Raw genomic sequence first — 6,186 nt, 5'->3', positions numbered from 1 at the left:
AATGGTTTTAGTAAATGTACTTCTCGTTCCTTGTAATGGTTTTGGTATTTCAAGGACGACTTTCATAATATTTTCAATTCAAAGCAATAGCAAATCATGAAATATGCTATTTACTAATTCCCCTAATAATTTTAAAACTTAAATTTACTGCATTGTACTAGTGCTATAATTTCAAAATAATCAATAAGTAAAATTTAACAGTAGTTCAAATGGAAAAAGTTCGATTTTTTGTAGTTGTATATATAGAATTTAATTTGCATATAAGATAATTAAAAAAACTATTTTGTGAAATAAATTCCAGAACATCTACCAAAATATTGAATTTTCTATTTAGAGCCTTTTCTTTGTTTTTCTGTTAGTCCATAATAGCTATCTCTTTCTTTATTAGAATTCAAAATAATTCTGCCATGAATTTAAATATATATAACAATGTTTTTATTCACGATAACCAAAAATTCTTTTGAAGAAAAGGATTTTGTGGAGCTATAAGTATTGTCAAAACTAGACAATTTTTTGTTAAATTCCATGAGCTTCTGGGGGCTTCACCCCCTAGGCTCATATCAGGGCCCTGCCCTGGACCCATTGAGGGCCTCAAGGCAGCCCCCCAAACCCTTGTCTTTTTACAGTAATTTTTTGGCTAGCTACACCACTGGTCCATGGGCCTCTTGTTCATGCCAGTGGCCTCTGAGCAATTGGAGAACTCCATGAAAAGTTTGCAGTATGACCAAGATTTTCTTCCTCTACAAAATATGAATACAAGAGTAAGAAAACGCTTAGGATGATAATAAAATATAATGAAAATAAAAGATAATCAAAATAAGAATAGTGTTGCTAAATAAAATAAACAAAGGGAATTTAAATAATAAACTTGTTAATAAATAGTCCTGAGTATGAATATCCTCTGTCAATTTCTAAATTCTAACCCATTTAAAAAACAAACCTGAATGATGGGAACTGTAGATTATTTATTGCTTCAGCTTACTAATATTGCCTTTATTCTGCATATTAAAATTATGTAATGTCAATGATCAATTTTTTTTAAATGCCACCTGGAATGGCTCTTGTTTATATTTCAGAATTTCTCCATTGCATCCCTTCCAATTATATATGAACATTAAAAAATATAATAATTGCAAAATAATATATTTAAAAAAACACAGAGGGACTTAATTTTTATGATAATGTAAGAAAAAAATTAATAAATTCTTTTTTTGAATTTCCCCTGCATACCATAATTCTACATTCAGTTGTTGAATAGTTTTGTCAAATATTAATGTTGATATTAATTTATTGCATGGTTATTTTGTCCATTTAAAACAATTTTTGATTTAAGATATACTTTATAGCAATTAATGTCTCTGTCAACTAAAACTCTGAGGAAACATCATCCTTAATGATATTGGAGAAACAAATTCAAAGGTTGTGATTGCAATGCATGGATAAAGAGCATGCAGTATATGCAGTTTAATATTTAAAATTCTTCTTAAACTTTAATTTTCACAAAATAACTATTCTTAGTTTTAAAAGCAAATTAAATTTCAAGATGAAATGTCTTAAAGAATATTCATGATCTAGCGGGTTTAACATTGTTAATATGTAGACATGATCTGATTTGCCTTGTGAACATTATGCATGGATCATTACATTTGGTGTTACACAGGGTGTAATTTTTATGCCCCCGGATCGAAAGATCCCGGGGGTATATTGTTTTTGTCCTGTCTGTCGGTTTGTCTGTTTGTCTGTTTATCTGTTTGTCTGTTTGTCCGTTTGTCTGTTTGTCCGTTTGTCTGTTTGTCTGTCGTCAACTTTAACCTTGCCCATAACTTTTGATTGGTTGGAGCTATGACTTTCATATTTCACATGTGTATTCCTTGTGACAAGACCTTTCTTTGGGTACCATCATATTTGACCTTTTGACCTTGACCTTGGAGTTTGACCCACTTTTGCAAAATTTTATGCGACTTTAACCTTGGCCATAACTTCCGAACAGTTGGTGCTTGGGGTTTCAAACTTCACATGTGTATTTTTTGTGACAAGGCCTACCTTTGGATACCAACAACTTTGACCCTTTGACCTTGACCTTTGGGTTTGACCTACTTTTGAAAAACTTAAACCTTGGCCATAACTTTTGAATGGTTGGTGCTAGGGCTTTCATACTTCACATATGTAATCCTTGTGACAAGGTCTTCCTTTGGATACCAACTACTTTGACCTTGACCTTGACGTTTGACTTTTATTTAAAAAACTTTAACCTTCGCCATAACTTTTGAACAGTTGTATCTAGGTCTTTCAAATTTCACAGGTGTATTCCTCGAGACAAGACCTTTCTTTGGGTATCAACATTTTTTATCTTTTGGCCTGGATTTTGACTTGCATTTGAAGAAACTTTAACCTTCGCCATAAGCTGCCATACGGGGGCATCAGTGTTTCACAAACACATCTTATTTCCTTTCAAATCATTATGTATAACAAGTGCTTCTCACTATCATATAATTTCCATGTTACCTTGGGAAAACATTATTTTCTGTAGATTGAAAATATGAAGACTATTTAGATATGTGTACAATGTTGGATTAAAGGTAAGATTATCATAAAGAAAACCGTCAACCTAAAATGGGTTGTAAACTTTAGAATTGTTTTACATGTACGTGTACACTGTTATAAAACACACTTTGTACTTTTTTAGTTCACCTGAGCTGAAGGCTCAAGTTAGCTTTTCTGATCAAAATTTGTCTGTTTTCTGTCATCTCCTTTGTAAATGTTTTACAATTTCATCCTCTTCAGAACCATTGTGCTAGTTTCAACCAAACTTGGAACAGAGTATTCTTGGGTGAAGGGGATTCGAATTTGTTCACATGGAGGGCCACACCCTCTTCCAGGGGGAGAATTCTACATTATGTAATTAAAAGTAAAAAAAAATTGGGGGGGTCATTTAAAAATTTTCTCAAGAACCACTGGGTCGAAAAAAGAGGAAACTTATTTGGAATTAAATCTTACTCACATACTGTATATTCAAAGGACTGTATTCAGTAATGAATAATATATGCCCCCCTAATCAAACTTTGATGGAGAAATATATAATCATGTTTTAAAACAAGGATATCTGCAGACTTCAAAGCATTGAATATTGAGTTAAGGGCGCTTCTTTAGCATGTTGGAGCGTGAATTTCTCAGTATTTACAAGAAAGTCAAAAATATAACTACTCGTTTGCATGATAGGCCTAAATAAGTTGATTAACGTTAAGGAATGGACTTGCTTTAAAACTTATTTTTTGTTCTGTCAGTCGGAAAATGTAAGAAAGATCCAGCATCTGAACCACGTCTTGTAGAGTGTGAACCTAGATGCATCATCGGTGCAAGTTTGGTCACGATAGGGCTTATAGTTATCCATAAAAATGAGACCCGCTTCAAAATCTTTAACCTGCTCATTCATTAAGGAAATGTAGGTCAGATCCAGCATCTGAAGCAAGTCTGGTAGTGTGCATCCTTAGATGCATCATGAAGTAAGTCTGGTCAACAAGTGCTTACAGCTGCTCTACTCCAAAAAACTTAATCTGCTTTTAAAACATTTACCTGGACATTCTGTGGCTAAAAATGCAGCATCTGAAACCTGACTGGTGACAAGGAAACTCGCTAGATAATGTGACTCCGATTAATGTAGGGCATAAATATACCTGAAAAAAAAATCTGCTTCAAAAACGTTTATATGTAACACCGATGCCGACGGTATTACAAAAGCTCCCCCAACTTCGTAAAGGTTAGCAATAGAAATGTGACCGTCGTTAACGTTATGCGTTGGCGACAAAAAAGTATCGAAAAGAAGAAAAAGAAAGTAAAAGAAAGGATACGATAATGTTTTCTACTGTTAATATAATTGAAAATCTTCTTTGATTTAAATGGGACACCTAACGGAACTTCTACATACTTATTTACCCAAATTAGGAGGATTTGAAATAACTCCACCTTTCAGTAAGTTAAATTGTAATTCTAATAATTTTTTTAATCATTTTAATGAGAAATACAAATGATTATTTTTTTTCTTATATAATTCTTTTTTCAAAAGCTTAATATTATAGGCAGGGGCTTACTAATATAAAGTGTATATAAAAACAAAAATGACATAAAATATGTCTTAGTATTTTTTTTTTTAATTTTCAGCAAAAAATAAGCGTAAAAAATACGAAAAACTTTATTTCTTGAAAACAGACAGATAACATTTCATGAAAGTCTACATCAGAATGTATCTTAATATGTATGCGCACTTTTAATGACCTCGACCTTATTGTTCCAGGTTCAGGATCTATGTATTAAAATGATTATACTTGTGCAGTTCTGTTTTTGTTTTTTTTTTATCTTTTTGGTAGATACAGTTTTTTTTTATCTCCTGTTAATGTATTTCTTTATAAAATCTATTCTTAATGCATAAAAAAAATTGCATTCTTTATGTAAGAAAGGTTTCGTAAATAATTAATGCACAATATGTTATAAATTGTTCCCCTAATTTTTTTTCTTCTAACTGTCTTAATCATGCTGCCCTTACATGTAGCAGTATATGTATCAATGTACATAATTTTTTCCAACAATTGGCCGAGTATCTGTCAACAGGCCTTTTATTTTGCCTTGCGACTTGTACCATTCTTTTTTGATTGTTGTTTTCCTTTTACTCAAACTTTCTCTCAATTTTTTTTCGTTTTTACTTATAATCAAAGGTCAAACAAAAAATTGTGCATGTTTATTTATCATATGTCTCCTTGCGGCTGATTCAAACAACGCTCAACACTTCTTTTTATCTGTTACAAATTATGTACTTACTTATATTGTTGTCAGGTGACATAGAGACAAATCCGGGGCCATCTCAAATTACCCAATCAACACTGGACATTTTTCATTTAAATGTAAGGAGTATAAGAACCATGTTTGATAAGTTTCTGAGCATTGTATCAGATTTTGGTATTTTCTGTTTCACTGGAAACCCATCTCGATGTTAACATTCTAAACGAAGACATTTCTATTGACATTTCTATTGACGGGTTCAACTAAATTTTTCGGAGATAGAAACTCACATGGGGCGGTGTAATTATATATGCATCTGACTCGTTACGCGTTAATAGACGCCCCGATCTTGAACCTATGAACCTTGAATGTATATGGGTAGAAATCAGCGATCCTACCTGCAATATTCTCCTCGTCCTCCTAACTCCGATAATTCATTTTAGGTGACTTAAATGTAAACTTTCTAGATCTCCAAATCATACATGTAGTCAATGAAATTCTCTTAAAATACTCCATTCAAAACACAGTATGCGACGCAACTGTCACAAAAAACACGAAATCTCTCATAGACCCAATTCTTGTTAGCGAAAATCTACAAGTAGATGTATTGGACATCGGGACAATAGACGTGGAACACTCTCTCAGCGACCACAGAGGCACATACATCTATCTTAAATCACATACAATACAAAAACAATCATATGAAAGGAAAATATGGTTATAAAAAAATGCAGATTTTGAAACACTAAATACACTTATAAGCAACACAGATAGGAATACGTTTATTAATGACGCCCAAGAAATAGACCAGGCGGAGAGTAATTTTTCAACGAGTTTTTTAAACCATGTAAAACAATGCATTCCCGAAAAAACAGTAACTATAAGGCCTAAAGATAAACCCTGGTTTGATTCCGCACTGCGGAAAACAGTTCGTATGCGAAATCGCGCAAGAAATAAAGCCCACAAAACAAAAAAAAAGATTCAGATTTGGATAAGTTTGAAAAACTACGTAACAAAGTTAACAATACGAAAAAAGTAGCGATGGCAAACTATTAAAAAAATATAGAGACCAATCTCATCGACGCAAGTATCAAAAGTTCAGAATTTTATTGCAAACTATTAAAACCAAAGTTAGGTCCGAAATACCATCTCTGCAGGATATTACGGAAAATGGCGATGTGTATATTTCATATTGCGATATTGACAAAATTGAGGCGTTAAACAACTTTTTTGTTTCGATTTCGGCATCGCATTATGTCGAACCTGCATTACCAGTTTTTTCTTTATTGTGTAATAGTGTTCTTAATAGCATTGAAATAGTTGAGCAAGACATTATTAGTCCCCTACCGGTGAAACCGGAGGGGACTATAGGTTTCCTCTGAGTCTGTTCGTCCGTCTGTCTGTCTGTCTGTC

This window comes from Saccostrea echinata, unplaced genomic scaffold (genome assembly GCF_033153115.1).
Source record: "Saccostrea echinata isolate AGI-Se365-2 ecotype Australia unplaced genomic scaffold, CSIRO_AGI_Sech_v1 ptg000042l, whole genome shotgun sequence".
In the NCBI taxonomy this organism is placed as follows: domain Eukaryota; kingdom Metazoa; phylum Mollusca; class Bivalvia; order Ostreida; family Ostreidae; genus Saccostrea; species Saccostrea echinata.
Note: the sequence above shows the minus strand (reverse complement) of the source record.